General features: G+C 38.1%; 1 long non-coding RNA gene across 1 annotated transcript; it reads left to right on the forward strand.

Moving 5' to 3' along the window:
- The first annotated feature begins 6,116 nt into the window (after positions 1-6,116).
- Positions 6,117-21,228, forward strand: LOC114563862 (uncharacterized). Its single transcript, XR_003693696.1, has 3 exons — positions 6,117-6,248; positions 17,845-18,433; positions 18,802-21,228. It is a non-coding gene; the product is annotated as an uncharacterized LOC114563862 (long non-coding RNA).
- Positions 21,229-21,393: the final 165 nt, after the last annotated feature.

Below are 21,393 nucleotides of genomic sequence, written 5' to 3' on the forward strand. Positions count from 1 at the left end.
TATGCCTATGAATGGAAAATAAATTAGAGGGCTATGTATTGTATGTGGTTTGTTTTCCACTTCATCATCTAGCAATCACTTTGCAGTCTTTCCAAGGTGTCAAATGCGTATTTAAATACGGTCCAGAGATTTAAATCTAGAGTGCAAAACGTATCACTTACTTTTGTTCCTGGTCACAGACTTTGGGCAGGACTGAAAACAAACATTAATACTAAACGTTATCTTGCAGATATTCGTACAGTATGAGCACAAGCAATGCTGTACAACACTCATGAATGCAATTTAGGAAATTTACTGTAAGCTTTAGTGGTTTTTGAATGTTTTCTGGACTAGAAAATGTTATTGCGTGCCGTGACCTAAACTCAGAGTCTAGATTGTGCTAAATGTAAGAGATGAAATGAGAAATAAGAAGGAACATACATAATTCTGTAAGAAAAAATAATGTCCATTAAAAGGACAGTAGGAGGGCACCTGGTTAGCTCACCTGGTAGAGCGGGCGCCCATATATAGAGGATTACTCATTGACGCAGGTTTGACTCCAAACTGCAGCCCTTTGCTGCGTGTCATTCCCCTTCTCTCTCCCCTTTCAAGTCTAAGCTTTCCTATCCAAATAAAGGCCTAAAATGCCCAAAAAATTATATTTAAAAAAAAAAGGACAGTAGGACAGTTATACTATAGTGGGTTGCTGTTGTCATTGGGTCTCCTTTAGCCTTTTAAATGTCACTAGAGCTCACATAATGTTAGAATGATATGCTACTGCTGTAAATTAATTTGCAAATAGTTTATTGTAGTTGCAGATACAAGTTGAACAGTCTTCAGAGAATTGTTGATGTATTTATTGTATGGGGTACACCTATTAGTCTCTGATTGTCACCTAATTTTTAAATTCAGTGTTTTCGTTAAATTGCACAATTTATTTATTTATATTATTTCCATCCAGGTCTCAGTTGAGAGACCTAATCCTGTGGTGAAGCTGCTGTTCATTTGGCTTCTTTTTATTTTCTTTTTTTCTTTTTGCACAATCATCATCAAATTTTGAGCTGAAGAATGTATACACAAAATATCCGCAATCACCAGCTTCCGGCAAAAAAATATTGCAGTTAATATCAGGCTTCCAAAACTTATTCTTTGAGGCCTTTCTGTAACCCTGCATGCCTAGGATTAGGTATTGCTTGTGTTTAGCCTTCTCTGTAATCCCTCTCAGCAGTCTGCCTCAATACAGCAAGAAAAAAATTCCGAGGGGTGTGGACAATCATCAAGATAATAAAATATTTTTACTACTAGACCAGGAAGCAACATAAATAATGTTTTGGTGGGTGATTTAAACCTGTCCCAATAATAACGATAATATATATATTTTTTAATGGACATCTCTACTCAGGTTGAAACACTCCAACCAGGACACTGGATGTTTGGCTCTCGATGCAGTGATACGTGTGTCTGACGTTACTGGTCAAATTTGATTGCTTTGTACACTGGATCGTAAGTTTTTTTTGGCACAATACCCCACATTTAGTCTGGGAAATGCAGTAGTTAATACATATGAGAAAATAAATCCTCATAGATGGTATACTCTGTACTGTATAACAGAGTTAGAAACACAGCTTTTCAGTTTCTACAGGGAAGTTTTGCCTGATTCTTTTGCTATTTAACATAAAAAAAACTTTTCATCAGAAGTTTCAAACCAAAGAATTTCTTAGTGGAGCTTTTTTTAATTTTCCTCAGCTTGCCTTCTATTTCCGCTACTAAACACTTTTTACCCCCCTCTGTCCATGTTACCAATGCAGCTAGCCAAGTTTTCCCCCTTAATTGTCCCCTATGCTCGTAATGTAATTTTAGACTACTCTATGAAATATACTCACTTAATTTGATTGCTATGTGTGAGAATGTCTGTAAGACCAACTATAAAAAAGGCTTCTTGTGCTATAATATGAACTTGCTGGCCAAGCATGTGATAGTGTTTAGCAGGACTCTGACTAGGAAAGTCTGTTTTATGCTTTTACTATCTATCTATCTACTACAATTTTATTTCATGAGAATCAATATTTTATCATATTTTCTCACGGCCAATTTAGATGTAAAAAAAGTTGTGTGTGCACTTCTTATAGCGCTCAAGGGCTAACGTGACCACCTCCTAGCCTTTGTGCTTAAAAGAGGTCAGAGGTCTCTGTTGTGTTTACAGGGTGACCTGCTAGTGACTATTAGCCATTGATAAATGTGATGTCCCACAAGTGTGCGGGCCGGACCCCTCCAAAGGGGGAGGTGTTATAACACGGCCCACACTAACCTCCCCAGCCAACCCCACCTTAACCAGTGCATACACACACACGCAAACACACACACTCTGCCCTGCTGACAGGAGCACAAGGGGGCAGCTGCTACAGATGTCTCATAGAGAGAGGGGGAGGGGAGCCGAGGAGACATCAATGGAGAGTCTCTCTCTAGTATGGAGTTCTCAGTGGGGCTCATTGTGTTCGCTAAGGACCAAGACGAGGGACTAGGCCACGTTAATATAGTTAGCCTATAGTCTCTTAAACTTTGTTTAAGGGTGCTGCTCATTTTGACTGCTGTGCTGTTATATTCATGTATTACTTTCAGAGGGAGTTGTCTTCTGGTATAGGCTACACTGCAAAATATCCCCAAATATTAGCTCCATTTACACAGTTTGATATTTACTATGAAGAATTGAAGAATAAGGGGACTTTTTTCTTAGCACAAGAACATTGAGTCTCTGATAGTTTTGATTCAAAGAGTGAATGGGTGAACTATTTAAAATGATGACAATCTTAAATTCACCTCTACATTGAGAAAAGTAGGAGGAGTTTCACACTCTATTCATTTGAAATGCCTAATTTGATTCAGGGATAGGCAGCAATGCACCATGGAGAGCTATGCATTTTCTCAAATCAGCCTACACCTAATGCTCCCATGATAGAAGGTGATTTTACTGTATAGCACACTTTAAACAAGAGTCATCTGAAGTCACCTGCTTGTGCCTTACATTGACATTAAAGCTGCTAACTGTTAGTCTTCTGCGATACATGGGTGCTTATCCCTGGTTTGATGTCACCTCTGATCTTAATCAACCTGTTTTCAAGGTGTCATTCATTCTTTTTTTATTGATATTTTTCACTTCAGTAAACTAGAAGCGTGTTGTGAGCTGAGCTTTTTCTACGTCTATTTCCCTATCATTTGATGTGATGCAGTCCCATGTCTGGTGGTGGTGTGAAATGCCATCTTTTGAGTCACATGAGGGAAGAAAGAGAGAGAGAAAAAATCTGTAAAACTCCTCCTTGAATGAGAAGCAGCTGAGTGTAACAGCCAACCATGCACGCAAGTCATCTAACATGAAATCAAATTACATTGAATAAAAACTGCCCCAGCATGGCAACTTTGCAGCCGGGTTAGCCTGCTGTGGCCAAACACCACGATACATGACACTGTGGCTCTTGTTCAGCCCCGCGTCTACCATAAGACAAGGGAGAGCCCCACTCCTCACTCCTAATGAAGAGACGCATTATGATGTGATTTCATTTGGGCCTGCAGAAAAGCTGCTGTGGATAACAGAGCAGTGAGTAGCATGGTTCATTTGTGTAGTGACATGTGACTTGTGTTTTCGTGAATCATAAGGATCTCCTGCCTAATGGAAGGCAGTGTGTGCTCATGTGACGGTGACACAATGCAGGATGAACTGTATAGTATTCACCAGAGCTCAGCTTGGCTACTGTTTGGCATTGCTAATAAGGACCCATGAGCGCCTGTTTATCTTGTTAATTTTTCTCATAATGAAACTAAACAAACCACAATTTCTGTTCATGTTACAGTTGGGGTTTGGCTATAGTGGTTACTGTGTACTCTTTTTAAAACTTTGACGAAACCAGAGGTTTTCAACAGTATACTAATCTGCAAAGATGTAGTACTGCATATGTGCATTTGTAGATTTGAATGCGTGCGTGCGTGCGCGTGCGTGCGTGCGTGCGTGCGTGCGTGCTTGTGTGCATGATGTCTTTTAGTACTACATCATGATCTCCCCTATGGTCACGGTGGTGTTTTTGCTGGCTCATCCCTGCCTCTCCACATGCCTGTTTAACAACACAGAGCTCCTCCTTACTGGCTTCCTGTCCAAACCAGTTTATCTGTAAACAAGTGTGTTTTTTTCCTCTCCGCCCCATTGTCCACACTACACCAGAATGCATGCACAATGGGCGCCCTCTCTCTCCCAGTCTGCTTTTGTACTCTAAAGTAAAAAAAACACAGTTTTTTTTTGTTACTACCACACATAGCAATGCAAAGAAATGATATGCTTCTCGATGAGGACCATTTTTTTGTTGAAAAAAGTACATTACATCTGTGATGGTGTAAACATTTTCAAAAAGGTTAGTAGAAATATGAACTTAGTTAAAGTTGTGTTCAAAAGATTGGCCTCTATTCACTTAAGCACGTCATAAAACTAATAGAAGGTTGCAGCTGATTCTTTTTCCAATGCACTCTGGTGGAGCCAACTACTGACATAGCAGGTGAATGTTATGTATTGTTATTATGTGTGCATTGGGATGAAATGGCTGTCTCTGTTTATATTGCCCAAGGTACACTATGCTACACTAGATATGATAACAGCAGGGTTATTGTGGCAGTACCCAACCGTCCCTGCTTTGGCCTTTGCTTGCACACTGCAGTGGTGTGTGTACTCGTGTGGTGTTGTCTTAAGTTTAGAAGAAGTTGTTATGCCTTATAATATACTCATGGAATTTGTTTATTTTTTTAAGCATGATATCCATGTCCCTTTGAAATATGTGGAAAACACATCTTTCAAAAGTTTTTTTTTAAAATGGGGAAGAAGGAAACTTCAAATTAGAGAGGGCAATATGATGTCACAGCAATTTAAGATAAGAAAGCAATGTCCTCTTTCGAACTGTGGAAAATAGACAGTCTTTTAAACCCAACCCCACATTATGATCGAGAAGAGCATGGAAGAGAACATAACTGCTGACTGAGCCTTTACAGTTTAGCAGGCCCTTTACCTCAGAGGTTAAGGCGTTTATTGCTTTTTAGTCCTGCTTTTTCACATCCTTTATGATTTTGGATTGAATCTCATTGGCCTTTGGAGTAATCTCACAGATTCCTTTACTTCTTGACCTAATAATATGCATATACCAGATGTTATATTCCTGTCATCTATGGCTGCAACAATGTGTTTTATTAGGCCATCTTGGCTGTTTTTGATAGGCCTGTCACTCCAAGACAAGCACTTGTGTGCTAGCTGCAGATAAGGACCCATTCTATGAATAAGGAACACATTTTGAATAGAAATTCATGCCGCTTATATGAAGGATGGTAAGAAAAGTATTGCAACATATTCAGCATTCTTATACACCCAAATAACAAGTGCTTTTACATGTAGGCCTAACTCTATATGATATGATGTACCAAAAAGTGTGAGGCCAACTGCATCTCTCAGTCATTGCTGTTTTGTTGTGGATAACTATGGAGTGAGCTTTTGAATTTGCCCTGTTAATTTGGCAACATGGGCATTTATTATGCTTACTTTCAAAACTGTGGAGCGTCCACTAAAAGTTTTAGTTTTTTTTCTTCACCAGTGGTAAGAAACTTGAAAAAAATGGTAATGTTTGGTATAATAAGAAAAGTAATCTCATGCAACTATACTATTTTTTTAAATGTATACAATATTTATTTTGGGCTATGAATATAGGGTGTCTATGGTACTTAATAATGCTATTAGTATTTACTTTATTGCACATTCTCTCAATCTCCTGTTGTAACACTATATTTTTGTGGTACATATAAAGGCTGCATTGTGTTTTTAATAGTGCATAATCGTTACTAAGGATTGTAGCATTCATTTAATATAAAAAAAAAATCTGGTTTGAACGTAAGCTCTGCTGAGTGCTGTATAAATCGTTGAGGAACCGAAAGAGTTAATTTGTCTCTCTCTCTGTTGAACGCTGCGTGGGCTGCGAGATCATTCGAGAGTGCATTTTCTGCGTCCAATCAGCTGTGCGGACTCCACTCCGCATTCAGCCAATAGGGAGAATGGGAGGCTCTATCGAATTTGAATGAGGAGTGTATCTTTCGGCGCCATTTTCGAGTGAGCAGCGACTGCCTCAGCAGCTGCGGAGAGAGGATGCTGCGAATATAGAAAGCTGTCGCTGAGACGGGGGAGAAACCAAGCGCTCAAAATTAAACTGCGCCTTTAGAGAGGGGAATCGCAAGAATCAATGGAAACACAGGTACTTGACGCCACAAAGTATTTAAATTGATTTTAATCGGACAATATAAACGGGCTGAAGGGGAGGAATACGTGGAAAAGGGGAGAGACAGACCGTGGCGGGGAGACGTTAGCCATTTGGCCAGCTTTGCTTGCTTGTACTACTCCTAGCAGCTAGCCTGTTAGCTTAGCCCGCTAGCTCATATAGAGGGAAGTCTGACTTTGCTGCGCTGTGACGGTAGAAAAAAAAAAAAATGCGCTCATACAGTGGTCCGTTTTACGCAGGAGATGAGAGGGATATATTTTATTAAAATCCGAAAAATGGGAAATTATTTAGCATGTAGAAGACCCTTAACTTAAGGGTTATAAATTGAAGTTGAACTATGATGGACTGTTTTTTTCGCATTGGATCCTAGTTTTGAGCGGGAGGTGCAAAAGCAGCCAGGCTCGAGCAGAGGAGAAGCACAGTCGGCAGTGTCAACAAATGCACACGGCACATTCACTGGCTTAGGAGGGGGAAAAAAATCTAAACGAGAGACCTCGTCTGATTTTACCAAGCTTGTTAACTAAGGTGCAAGCTGGTAGATTGCATGTTTTGTTGCAAACGGTTTGTGGGTGGTTAGAAAGAAAACACCTGGTAAGTTTGTCTTTATATTGCTGTATGAGCTTCCACTCAGTCATGCCTTTTAATAATAAAGACGGGATTTTGTTTTATTTTCCTGTCTGTGTCGTAAAGTGGTTCTTAACGTGTGTTTGCAGTCTTAACGGTATCTCTGTAATTAACGTAAGTCCGATGACCAGTAACGTTACCAGATAATTTACTAAGTCTTAATCAACGTTAAGTACTTGCTTCATATTTTTATCCGTTAATAGATTTGAATAGGTTCTCTTACTTTAACGTAAACGTTGGATGATCATTGTGGCTCTCGGCCAAGTGACAACAATTATAAGTCGCCACTTCTGATGATTCAACTTTAATAGCTCTATTAAACGTTAGACGAATGGCAGTCATAACCACTAACGATTCAGTAAAGTTGAATTAACGTCAAATATATAAAAAAATAAAAAGCCGGAAATTTTATTGTTAGTTGCGGTGCTGCTCGTGGCTCGCTGTAATGTTGTTGTTTTTTTTGGGATCATCGTAGTTTGATGTAGAAAGGTTTTCAGTCATTGCCTTTTGGCTTTTTTGCACTTAGTAGCATCGCTCCACTTTCTGTGTGCCCTGGACTCTGATTAAATTTAAGTAACGTTACATTGAAGGGAGAAAAAAACCCTTCGAGGTATAATCTGGTTAGTAAAGAGTGACAAAACGGATCCAATCATTAATTACTGGATAGGTTGTATGTATGACATTTTATCCTGCCTTATGTTTCTTATAATGAACGTGACTACTCGACTAATACAGCATGAGAGAGGAAAAGAGAGGCTCCATATAATTGTGCGTCTAAACCCGCCCCTTCTACTTCCTTCTAAGTAGAGATCGGTTTAATGTGTTACATAATACGAGGCCTTCCTATCTTTTAACGTTGCAGGGTTGCATTTATTTAACCAAATACGTGCCCACATTGTCATGTACATGTTTACATTTCTGAAAAATCTTAATTCGAATTAACTGCGTTGAGAACATGAGACAGAGTAGGCCATTTCCCTGCAAAGCCTTTTTTTCCCCCTTGCCCCGTCACAAATGACAGGGTGCTTACTAATAGCATTTGTCCAGGAATTTTATTTTGTCATACATATTCTGCAGCAGTAAGGTTAAGAGTTGTTTCCACCAATTAGATATGCATGAACTGAATGAAATTAAACTAAATACCATCGTGTTATGCATAGCTTTCTTCACTGAAATTGCAGATTGTATCCTTAGTATAATCATTTTTGGTGAAGAGGGAGCGCATTTTCACCATGAAACCGCCCAGCTTATATAGTTAGATTTTGTGTATTTGTTTTTTGAGGGCATTTAGTTGGAGGGAAATTAGCTAAAGTGATATGAGTTAAAGATCTTTCACAGCCACATAGCAGAGCAAAGAAGAGGAGGAGGAGGAGGAGGAAACCACTGTACTATAAGATCTGATGTGTCTGACTGACAAGAAAAGTTTAATTTGTTGTCGTATGAAACAATGAATAGTATGATAACTTCAAAATGTGACAGGCGTGTAATTATCTGCTTTAGGAATAAACAAATTGGTTGATTTTTAATGTACACCACATGGTGTATTTAAATTTATGGGCAACTTGTATAACCCACATTTTCATTTATCTCTTTACATGTGGTGGTGTTAACCCCAATATGATATGCACACATAATGTAAAAAAGAAATGCAATGCACCTAAGTTGTGTTTTTGTTTGTGAAACATGTAAGTGTGTGTGTGTGTGTGTGTGTGTGTGTGTGTGTGTGTGTGTGTGTGTGTGTGTGTGTGTGTGTGTGTGTGTGTGTGTGTGTGTGTGTGTGTGTGTGTGTGTGTGTGTGTGTGTGTGTGTGTGTGTGTGTGTGTGTGTGTGTGTGTGTGTGTGTGTGTGTGTGTGTGTACACCTGCCTGCTTATTTAATGCTAAAAGTTTAAATTGTCTGTCTACTGGTCTGTCATTGAGTGAATTCAGCCAGATAGCGGTTTTAAAGATAGAAAGTCAAATGGCTCTAATACCTTACATGTAGAAAATAAAATTTACTGAACCCTCAGCTGGCAAAGTGTGGGAAAAAAAGTCCCTTTTCTTTCTGTGTCAGTCGACTAAAATATATATATATATATATATATATATCTCATAATCAGTTTTACAAAATCAGCTGTACTGTGTGACTGTTGCTGATTTTTCTGTTTCATAAAAACTAGATTTTAATTTGCCAGCTCTAATCTCTAGAGGGGATGAGGTAGCACTTTTTCAGAGTAAAATTTTATGATTAAGAATCTTAGTAATATATAAACTTCTGCACTGGCTATCTTGTTTTAGAATGTATCTAATGTGCTCATACAGGTGAAATAGGTGTAAATATTTTGCTCATATTCTAAAGAGGAATTGCATTATTGTGGACACTGTCCGTTTGCAATTGTCAAATTAGTACTGGTGTATTTGAACAGTTTCTTATTCCTGTGGTGCCTACAGTTAGTCTCCTGTAAATGCTACAGGTCTATGTCTCGCCTCCATTCTCTGGTATTTGCCTCTTAACTCTCTTTGTACAGCACTGTTGTGCTGTTTCAGACTGTTAGCATGACATTCTGTGACTCATCATTCTGTCTTCTCAGACCCCTCCGGCAAAATGGGCTCCCACCCCCATTTCCTGGTGAAACTGTGCTTTTCTTTTTGTACTTGCTCACGTGTTGTAGCCAGGCTGCAGAGAACCCCCACCCTTCTCTTCCCTCTTTCTGCAACACTCAGCACAAACTTTATAGTATTCAAATTTGCAGTAATGGGAACTGGTTTTCAAGCGTCTTTTTATTTTTTTTAATTTATTTTTTTCCTCCCTAGAAGTTGGCATTGGTATTAGTTCTATGTAGGGTTCTATGTCTGGATGCTAATTTATAGATATTTTTGTTTCTGACCGATAGCTGACCCTTGTAAACCGATCATTAACCGCTAACCGACAAGCAGGCAACTGAGTACCAGTTCGTCCGTCCTGGAGGCTCAGACATACTTTTGGCGGACAGCTGCAGACTTGTAGCGGTTGCGCAGCCACAACGTTGCGCGCAGTGACGTGGAAACAAGCAGTCACCTGTTAAGCACTTTTGTGTCCGTGACACAAGCCCGCAGATGTCGGTGGAGCGCATGTCCAAGCTTGTCTCCAGTGCATCCACCGCGAGGTTGTCGGCCATACTCTCTGTAGGACATTCTATTTAACCCGCCAGTCTCCATATAGTGGCATGTGTCACATAGCTCTCCGCTGTGAGCGCTGTCCAGCAGAGCGCCACGAACTTAGTAGAATAAAAGAGCTTAAAATTTGCACTAGCAACTTAAAATAAGATTTTTTTTATTTTGGGTGAAAACATTTTTGCTGAGAGTTAAGCAGTCTGGAGCATAGTAATATATAATAAATCTAATTCTATTTATATGGTCTGAAGTCTTGTTGATACATGGGATTACATTTTTCAGAACTTGTGCATAGCTCCATGTTTTTGTGTGTATACAATGGAGAAAAACTAATACAGAATTTCTTTCGGGAGATGTCACGCCCAGTTAGTAACACTGAAAATATATAAATATTGCAATACATTAAAACATTTTGTTTGGTAGCTACCTAAAAAGTCAGTTAGCCTAACGTTACTTATGAGTCGACAGAGAAGCTCTAATGTCTTCTAAAAACTTGTTGGCTAAATTAATGGAGCAAAATGTAAGGGATATTGAGGAGCGAGCTGATCATTATTGAAATTTTTATATATATATATATATACATACATACATACATACACACATACACACATACATACATACATACATACATACATACATACAACTTTGCCACTGATAAACAATGCTGTCCAGCGGAAGCCATGTCGCTCTGGTGACTGAGCTTAGCATAAAGCTAACTAATGCTCTGTTTGCACAGTTGCCATTAGCACTGTTAGCGATCTCCGTCTGCTCCACACTCTCTCTCTTTGTTATCCGCTGATCAGCGATATGAGCACAAATGTTGATTCAAAAACGATTTTATTGTTTTTAAAAATGGTCGGCAAGATTCTACGATCATAATTCCGTCCATGACAATGGTGTGTTATACTTAGCAACGGTCTGTTATACAGAAATAACCGTCAACAAGACCGTGTAATAAGGAAAATGATAGAGCTCAACGGTTCCGGAAGTAAAAATCCCATTAATTTTCTCCATAAGGATTTTGATTATTAGCCATCATGTCTAAACCATCCGAGGTAGACTGACCACGAGCTCCGAGGTTGTGAAGTGAAAGTTTCTGCTACTGTAGAAGCTAGAAGTCCGTATGAAATCCACCCTGTTTTAAGAAAAACGTGTTTTATTCGTGATCTTATGGAGAAATACTACACTACCCACAACCCTAAGCTTAACAGTGAAACTGTTACCATGGAAATGTTAACTGAACCCGCGAACAGCTAGCTAGAGCTAGCTGCTACCATTGAAGTCTATGCTAGTTTGTGTACACAGTCTTGTACCTTTGCCTTTTTTTGCTGTTTTCAGAAGGTTATTTTACGTCAAATCAAATGTTTTATGTTCACGATTCATCTCAAGCTGGTTTTTTCATACAGTAGGTGCTGCATCACTGTAGTAGGCGTTACACCGGTTTCACCTAAATGGTAGATGTTAAAAAAGCTGCTTATATTGGTGGTTAATATTGTTTTTTTTTAAATAATGATTAGTTCTGTGCTTAACTGCTGTTATGGTTTGTGTATAATCCAATAACATCATCCACCAGCCAGGTAGATGGTGCTGGTGAAAATATACATGGTGCTGGTACATTTGATTCACTCACCAGTCCAAAAAAAAACATGGTAATCTAATGAGTGGCTGGTAAAGTAAGTGGTATTTTATGGCCTGCTAAAGTAAGATAATCTGTTGTGAACGTTAATAAATTTAGGTGGTCAATTAGAGGGTTAAACATTTTGTAGATTTTCAAATCTTATGATCTTCTGCAGCTGCACTCAAAAAGTTTCCCCAGATTCCCTTTTTATTGTTGTTTTGTGTAGTGACAGAAGTACTTATGGACTTGGACATAATATTCAGAAAGAATATGTCAGCTGTTACAGTGCTGGTGAATTCTCTGCTTGACAATTAAATTTTAGGTAGTAATATGATAACCTGCAACTGCACTGGCAGTAAGATCTGACATAGCAGGAGTATACCTCCTCTGATTACTCACACATGGTGTTTTCATTTCTGCTACACCAGCCGTTTTTTTTTTTTTTTTTTTCACTCGAGGGTGCTAGATTAGCCCACAGTATTAACTTGTGAGCAGTTTGATTGGAAAGATTTATAGTGATCCTAAATTATTGGTGGCTGGTTATGTGTATTTTTATTTTAGTGGCTGTAACTGGGTAGGCAGGTAATACCTTACCCACTATCCCCAGACAGGCAGTGTGCTTTGGTGCAAAGAGACCAGATATTTTTACACACAGTCTGACCAACAATCTCTCGTTTGGTCAGTTTTTAATGTTTACTTCAAGAAACTAATTTGGTGCATTTGAGACAGTTATTCATGCACACACATAGTTTGGGATTTACTGCTGTAACTCATGTTGATCTGCTGGTGTGTAATTGTCACTGCCAATACAGTTGTAAGCCTAGCAAGCAACAGCGAAGTCATCGGAAAGATTATTAATGCCTGTATTTACATGTAATTAATTTTTGTAACAATACTACACTTTGATTTATTTAAATTTTGTATCAACATGTAAATTCAATCAACAGTGTAACAAAACTTGAAGTCCTTGGAAAGCCTAATTACTGTTTGCAGGAAAAGATTTTGGTTGTAATGTTTAACACACATGTATTACACTGTGAACCCAAGTATTGTTAGTGTCTGAATTCATTCTAGGCATTTTAGTTGGACTACGCACACAAAATAAACCAAGTATAGTCTATGTTTATGTAATTGGTTTATGGGTGTGCCATTCAACTCTCACACTTTAGCTTTACTTCCTCTTTCCCCCCCCCCTCTTGCTTATGAGTGCATGTACATACACACTAATTTCAGCCTTACGGATGGTTCTGTAAGTAGAGACTCACTGTAATTTAAAATAAATAAATAAAAAGGTTGTAGTGATGTTAAAAGTTGTGGTAGTTTTCAAAAATGTGTGCTTCTTGCCATGCCTTTTTTTTTTTTTTTTTTTTTTTTTTTTTTTTTTTTTAACCGTTCCATACTAATGGTCAAGTGTAAATGAACGTACTTTTGAAATTGCGCCACAGCGTACTGCTTTGTCTGCATCCTGTTTATTGCTGCTCTGTCTTCCATGGCAGTAAGAGGAAGCTTGAGATAGTTCATATAAAGTAGTAAATAACGAGTCAAATGGATTTGTTGAGGAATGCATAATACTGTGTTGAAATGCATCGTTTCTGCAGTAAAAGGCAGGTATAGCAATTGTGTGTTCAGATTAAATATTTCACCAGACACATTGTGGACACACTGGTGTGTTTAGATGGCAGACACTGCTGTATGTCTTGGGGGAACCCTATAATGTGGTCCACGCTTTCTTTGGAAGTGGTTAAAAATATATTTGAACTATTCTTAAACTTTTGAAGGCCTGCACTGTTCTGTTGTAAGACGTGCTCTCACTAATTCAAAAGAGCATAATGAGTCCTATTCAACATTATTTTACATGTTAGATGATTGTTGTGCCTTTTTTAAAAACGTAATTTCAAATGCAGTGTTTCAAATAATTTTATCCATTATAGATATTGTGTACCTGAAGAGTCTCTGTCACACTCACACCTGACAGTAAATGGAGGGGTGGTGTATACCTGTGGAGTGCAAGAATGACTCTGAGGTCACTCTCACAAATCTGCTAGTGTTGTACTGGTTTACTTCCTTGTCGATCCCAGGTATGTGTTTTCACATGTTTTTGGAGTTTACTGTAATTAATTTGATAAGATATGGCTGTAGCTTCCAGGGAATCCCAGTCACTCTGCCTGTGCTATGCTGGACATGTTTTGCTGGCTGTGCAAATTAACAGGTTTTTCCAGGGTTTAACACCATAACAGTACTGGTGTTGGTGTATGGAACAAAGCAGTTCTTCCTAAGTAGCATCCTTGATCTACAATGAACAATAAAAAAACGGTTCAATGCCTCCTGGATTGCTTTTAGACTTACACACCCTCTTTTCTTTTTTTTTTAAATTGTATAACGGTTATATTTATTTTTTCCGTTTCTGATATGTCATCACAATTGGTTGCTTTGATATTACAGATGAATTGGTTTTGTATTTGCTTACTACTGTGAATATCTCATGCTGTGTACATGTGGCACCAGTAGCTGGTGAAAGATTATAAAGTTGTGGCACAGTGAACAGAATATATTTGTACTGTATGTGTTGACTTGCCAAACAAGGACAACAATGATTTGGCTAGCCTAATACCTGCCGTTTATCTAGCTTACATTTTTAAAGCGATGTGTGTATGTTGCTTGCATGCCAGTGAAAAGAAACGGTGGGTCTACTCTTACATTAATAGAATTTTGGATGACTAAATATATATTCTGTAACTAGTATAAATCAGTAATATTTTTTAATTGTTAGTGCTTTCAAACTAGGCCATTGTGTCTGCAGATATTTAACTTGGGAGTATTTTTCATGTCCCAGTGGCTGAAGATAGAAAGCTTGATGAACACAATAAGAAACTCACATTTGCATGGATCTTTTCGTGCAGAGAAGTGTGATTGCCATTGGGTTTTTTTTTTTTTTTTGTTGTTTTTTTGCACAGCTTAGTCAATGTAGCTCTTCCTTTTTAGTTTTTTTTTTTTCTCTTTTTTTTCTTATACAGGCAGAAGATGGTGTAACCAGACCAAAAAAGGCTGGCCCAGACCCCTTCTGGGGAGGTGATGGGTTGTCATGTCCACGTCCCTGTACTCAATGGTGTGTAGGTTACTTGGCCTTCAACCTTGGGGTCAGGTGACTCTTTGAGCCCATTGTATAGGGAGCAAATGGTGTAGGAATGGGTTAAAAAGGCTGAGCCGTGAAGGTGACATGTCTGGGCATGCTGCCTTAAAGGAGAGGGAGAAAAACGGGGAGAGGTTAGAATCATTGATATGAAGGACTTATAAAGAAATGATCAGCTTAAAAGTAAAAAATACACAGCCTACCTGGATACTTCCTTTGTGCACATTTGTTACATTTTTATTTTTTTTAAGGATGAGCAAGATAAATAGTTATGACTTCTAGTTAAGTTTAGACTATACCATACTATCTGAAAAACTGGCATTAACCTATGCCATAGAGATAAGGAAATGACAAATATTCTGTATGTGATTTCAAGTTGTGTGTTTCCCATGTTTTCCCACTTTTTTATGTAAGAAGTTATTAATTGATTTTTAAAATAGTTACTTTTTTTGTTGCTCACATCATTTAAACAGGCACTGCTTCCAATCGTTGTGAATGCATCCTGTGATGTGGACCTTGACAGGAAATGTGGACCCTACTAGCCCAGGACTAATACAAGGTGATTTTGGCATTCCCCACATATCTGACAATTATACACCCCTGATGTGAAGTTGTAAATTAACCACAGTGTAACTCAATCAAATGTTTTGAGTATTATTAGTTGACTTTTTGATACCTGCTGTAAACTCTAAACCAAATGTTCCCCCATAAAGGCTCCTACACCAGTTTAATAATTTGTCATTCAGAAGGTGCAACAAATTTTGCAAAGGCTGTGCAAATTTTGTGCAAACAATTTATTTTTGAGATTTTAGAAATAATTGTAAAATTGGTACTTAATGTAAACTATGGATTTTTCGACATTTCTTTTACTGTTTAGGCATACATGTCATCTTACGTGTTTGAAAGAGCCAGGCTCCTACACCTTTTTTTTTGTTTTTTTAAATAGAAAGCACTGCACTAACTATCCTCATTGTGTTCCCACCCTCCACCTGACGATGGTAAGAGGGTGACACCGTCAGGGGTGTCTGACTGGATAACATTGTTGCACTTGTGTTCTCTATCTTTGCATACCTAATAACACATTTTAACTGTAGTCATAACTGGGAATTACCTGTATTATGCCTTAAGATGGAAAGATGAGTTAGGTAAAGTTAATGCAAATTTTAAGCAGCATAACTGGAGATGTTCTGATACCATATTTTCTTTTCCCGATTCAGATACCCGAAAGCATTGGCCGATACAGAGTTCGAATTCGATGCCAATGTTTTTAAAAATAAATATGCATTACTCAAGTCGATTAATGATTTATTTTTAATTTATTTTTTTTGTCCTCTTCTGAGCTGCACTGGTCTGTGTGTGTGTGTGTGTGTGTGTGTGTGTCAGAGAGAAGGCCAGCACATCTTGTCAGTGTTTTTGGAAGGGAAGTATGTTAGAGATGTTATTAGGTTCCGTCCGTCAGGTCCATGTCGGACCAAGGTCATAATTACAGGTCCATTGAGACCTCTAGTGGCAACACATTTGTTGGACCCAATCTCCTCCAGGATTACCAGGACAAAGTTTGTTTTAGCACCTTTGCATACAAACTAGGTTTTGTCGAAGGAGATTTTTTTTTAAATTCAAATATATTGTTGAGGTTTACAAGGACAGTCTGGAACATCTTGCTAGAAAAGTTACCATTCTTGGTATAAGTGGAAGGGCTACTTTTTTATGGTACTTTGATTCCTCTAGTTGGCTAAATTTGTCTGGTCAGCTATTGAACAACACCTCTGATGCTGGTAGGGTTTCAGTGATTGGCTAAATGACTCTTGAACACAAGCTATCTCTTGACAATTGTGTAAACTTAGGCTATGCAGTCCCTCCAATAAGTGGACTCTAGCTTTATTAAAGGGGTTAAAGTGCATTTTAAAGGCTATATGCTGGTACTGGTTAAACTGTTTTCCTTTTTTCTTAAAAACATATATATTTTGTCTCTTTTTTTTTTTTTTTTTTTAAGGTTATGTACAGTGTTTTTTTGTGGGGTGAACATTTAGCTGAGGACAGTGTAGCAGTAATTGGCTTTGTAACCTAAGTGTTCAACCACTGAATGAGATACTGGACACACCCTATGACAAGCAACCATCTTTGTAGCTCAGACAAAGATGCTCACTTTACACCCAGGTGTCTGGAGCACCTGTCTGTCAATAGCACTAAAGTATGTTACTGGGCATGAAAATGCCACAGTATTTTGAGTGATACAGTGAATCCTTAGAAAATGTTATCTTTTGAGTCATGCAAAGTACCGACTGCTATTTTTTTTCCCCCCCGTCAGCCCTGCTCTCCTGTTTCCACATTGCATTGTTGACAAATCTATGTGAATTATTTGTCATACCATATCAGTGTTTTGAAAAAAAAAAAAAAAAAAATTGTTTGGAACATTAGCTATGCTACTAAACTATTTCAGTCAACAATGTCAGATCTGCTGCAGTGAATTATGTTCTACTCATTAGAGAACTTGTCTGCACAAATTTTTGCACTCAAGAAATGAACTTACTTACACTACTCACTATATGACCAAGTATGTGGACAACTCTGTCCCTAGGCTGACTGGTTCCAATGAAGAGGAATCTTAATGGTAGAGCATACAATATTTTAAACCGTATAGTTCCAGTGGTGCAGGAACACTTGGGGAAAGGCTCGTCCTTGTTTCAATACGACATTGTCCCTTTGCATTATCAATGTAAGCGAGATCCGTAAATAAGTTTGGAGTGGAAGAATTTAATTTGCCTGTATCTCTGACCTCAATCCCATCCAACAGCTTTGAATTGAACTGGGAGAATGTTTGGTCTTATCACCCAACCTCACGTTGTGGCTAAACTGGTGCATATGTCTGCAGCCAGGTTTCAATGGTTACAAAAGCGTGGGAATTTTCCATAGTTTTTAAATGAGATATTCCACAATATACAGTACATGTGTAACATTCTGTTGTCCACATACTTTTGGCCATACAGTGCACTTTGTTGCCCCACGCTGCAACTTTGACAGGCTGAGTGTCAGGATAACATTTAACGGCATTTTCTTTCTGTGTTTCAGGTGGTGAACCTCGTCGCCTGCTTTAGTAGTGGACAGAAGAAAAACAATTCTGATCATCTGAACTTTGTGTGGTAGATGATAGTCTGTAGCCATCTGTGAACATGTGGTTTGGACTAGAAGCCTGGAGGATGAAGACTGCAAATAACACAGAAGATGAAAAGAGCTGGAAGTGGAGGGACTTGGCTGCAGTTCTGGTGATGCTGTAGCAGCACGGAATGGTTTGTGGGTTACACTGAGATGCAGGCCATACTGTGCTGCCGCAGTAATGCCTGAATATACAACCTGGCTGTCACTTTGCGCTTCTTCAACATGTTGAAGCTGACTTGTTGGCTATCACTCTTGGATGTAGCCTAGACCTTCTAAAGTAATGCCACGTAGACAATTGTTGGGCTGATTTTGCCTTTCTCCTTTGCTGGTCGCCTTACTGTAGCAGCACGTAAATATTGGAGTTAAGACTAGCTGAAGCCTCCAGTATTGATCGTGCTGCTGAAGCAAAGCTGACCACTCACAATCAGCGCAACCAACCACTACTCAGACCACCCGGTCGTGCCAAACTGACTGACAGCGAGTGAGTTCTTGAGAGACACAGGTACATTGTTTACACACAGCTTTAGAGTTAACCTCCAACACTGCCTTTCTTTAATAGTTAAAATGTGTATACATAATCTTTTTACATTTCACTGTCACCTCTGCACACTTGGCGAAATAAAATTTAAATTGCCTTATTGTCTGTAATGTGTTATGAATATATATATATATATATATATATATATATATATATATATATATATATATATATATATATATATTTTATTTATTTATTTATTTTTTTTTTTTTTTTTTTTTTTTTTTTAACAGAATGCTGACCTGTATATTAGTATTTTATTCACGTTATACTAAAAGTTTTGACATTGAAAGTTTTCTGACACTGAAAATCCCTTACGTGGTTTTATATAGAATTTATCCACAAAGAAGAAATCATGCACAAGATGGCCTGCGTGACCTCGCTGCAGCTCCTGGGGTGTTAGCCTGTTCACGAGCCGAAAGACTGGCTGCGGATTACAAATATTGGACTGTAGTGTACACACCATTTAAATATATAACAAGTCATTCAGTTTATAAAGTCGAGATAAAATGATATATTCTGATGTTCGCAACAATGCTGTAACAAATGAAATGGTGTCCTGTAACGTGGCTAAAAACCTCCATTTTAAGACGTGTCGGATGCGCACGTAACCGCCTTATTACGTGCATCTCTGTACCAGGACGTCCGATGACCAAAAGCTCTAATCCGATTTACCTAATAATAAAAATGACTAAATTCATAATGTTTTACAGGCCTTTGATATAATGTGGCATTCGTTGGTAAATCTGGCTTTTGTAAAATTTTAGATCACGGGCTTTATGTGAACGTGTGCGGTACAATAGAAATGCTCCAAATCGGATCACAAACTAATTACACTTCTCCACAAAAAAAGAAGTCGCACGAATCAGACGTTGGTTTTAATAAAAACGCATGAAATAAATAAACCTGTGACCTAATTATAACGTTTTTCATGGTGACCGTGGATCTTTTTTATTTTTTTGATAACGTGTTATAGGATTTTTCTGCCCACTGAACAAACTCATATGTTGCAGCAGTTTTCTTCCATTTGGCCTTGTAGGCCTTTTTGATGATAATTCTGAATACTCATATTTGTTTTCCAACTGCAATAAATAAATCGGAATTAGGGTATTTGGCAAAAGTGAAATTTATGCAAAATTATATTGGAGAAAAAATAGATATGTGCGCATTTTAGGAGTAGCCTACTACTGCATTTATTTAATTTTTTTTTTTTAATGGAGAAACATTCAAATCTATTAGCCTATAGCCTGTATTTAAAAGATTACAGGCGTTTATATGATACTTCTGTTTTTATATATGCCTATATAATGTCAGTGCTTCAAGATGGAACTTTGTGTGTGTGTGTGTGTGTGAGTGTGAGAGAATGTGAATTTTAACCACGTCAACGTAATTCAAAAGCATTTATTTTGTAAATGATGTTACCCTTTATTAAGGGCAGTTAACCGATTTAAAATGTAATGTCTTATGTCTGACTATTTTGCGTCTTTAGAACAGCGCATCAAAATGTGGAAGCCGCCTTGATGATGTACGGCGTGAAATTCCACATTTTGTCTTACACCTGTTACTGCTGTTGTGACTTTTTAAACCTTTACCTGCTTTCATATCGGCCGTCCATATTTTAACTAGCCTACTTGTATTATTGTAGAATAACACGTCTGTTTTGTTTTCGCTTGTACTTAATTTGCAACCACCTTTTCCAGAAAAAGTGAAAAATTAACTTCGGTGTAAAATTAATATTCTAACATTAGGAAATAACCGCTAAAGATGATTTAATCACCGGAGCAATTAAATAGGGGTTCACATTAATAGCCATTAGACCCTCGGTGTAAAAGTGTGCGGGACCTTCTCCAGTGTGTAGCCTATTTTGTGTATCCAGATACATTAAAAGGCTATTCACTTATCATCTGGGTATTAAGTCCTGTTGATTGATCGAATAGATGATGACTTGAAGTTTATTTGTATTAACCCTCACCGCAGGCCGAACTTTGATGTAAATGGCTGACCGTACGACCTTTTCAGAAGCCTTAGTGATTCACAACATTTTTTTTCTTAATTTTATTGGAGTTAACGTTTTTCAGGCTATATTTAAATTTGCGTGCCGTGCAATTCAAATATTAATGTAGAGTGGTAGGCTACATTTATTTGGATCCTATCTTTGCCTGGCAACAGAAGGCTATATATGTATATGCGTGACATGACGTACATCCTGAATTATGGTCAGTGCTGACATCACGGATTCACTTTGTGGTCTGACTTTAGGATTATTATTTTAATTTTCTTTTCAAAATGCAGCTCTACTCCGAAAATAAACAAATAGGCTAAATGATCAATGCACAATTCACTGCTTGTCTTTTTGCTCTGACCTATTTTAATAAAGACCTTTTTTGTGAGAAGACAAAAATCTCACTGAGCTGCGCTGATTTTAAAATTATTTGAATAACATCCAATTGCCCACATAATTGCATTTTTGAATTCAGATGTATATCAGAACATAGACTGTAACTTAGCAGGCTTCAGATGTTTGACTTTATAGGCCGGACAAGTCATGCAACGAATGAGTCACATGAACCTCCGCAAATAGCCTAGATCTTGTGTAGAAATAAAATGACTGCCCAGCACGCTTGACAATCATGTACCCTTACCTACGTTTTGTTATCAGTAATAGGGGAAATACAGCTGTCAGTTTTAGGGTTTCGTGAAAACATTCTAATCATGGACAGTGAGTTTTTTTTTATTATTTTCTTTTCCTCCTCCACCGTGTCTGCAGCTTGGTGAATATTTCACACGGGCCTTGTTATGCAACGTTTGTAACCTTGAAGAGGATGCAGCATCACTGTGGTGCGGACGCGCTCTGCAGGGAAGAGGCCAGCGATTACACTGTTCATTTCTTTTTATTACACTTGCTTAGTTCACAGGCTCGCTTG

Source organism: Perca flavescens, chromosome 11 (genome assembly GCF_004354835.1).
Source record: "Perca flavescens isolate YP-PL-M2 chromosome 11, PFLA_1.0, whole genome shotgun sequence".
Taxonomy (NCBI): Eukaryota; Metazoa; Chordata; class Actinopteri; order Perciformes; family Percidae; genus Perca; species Perca flavescens.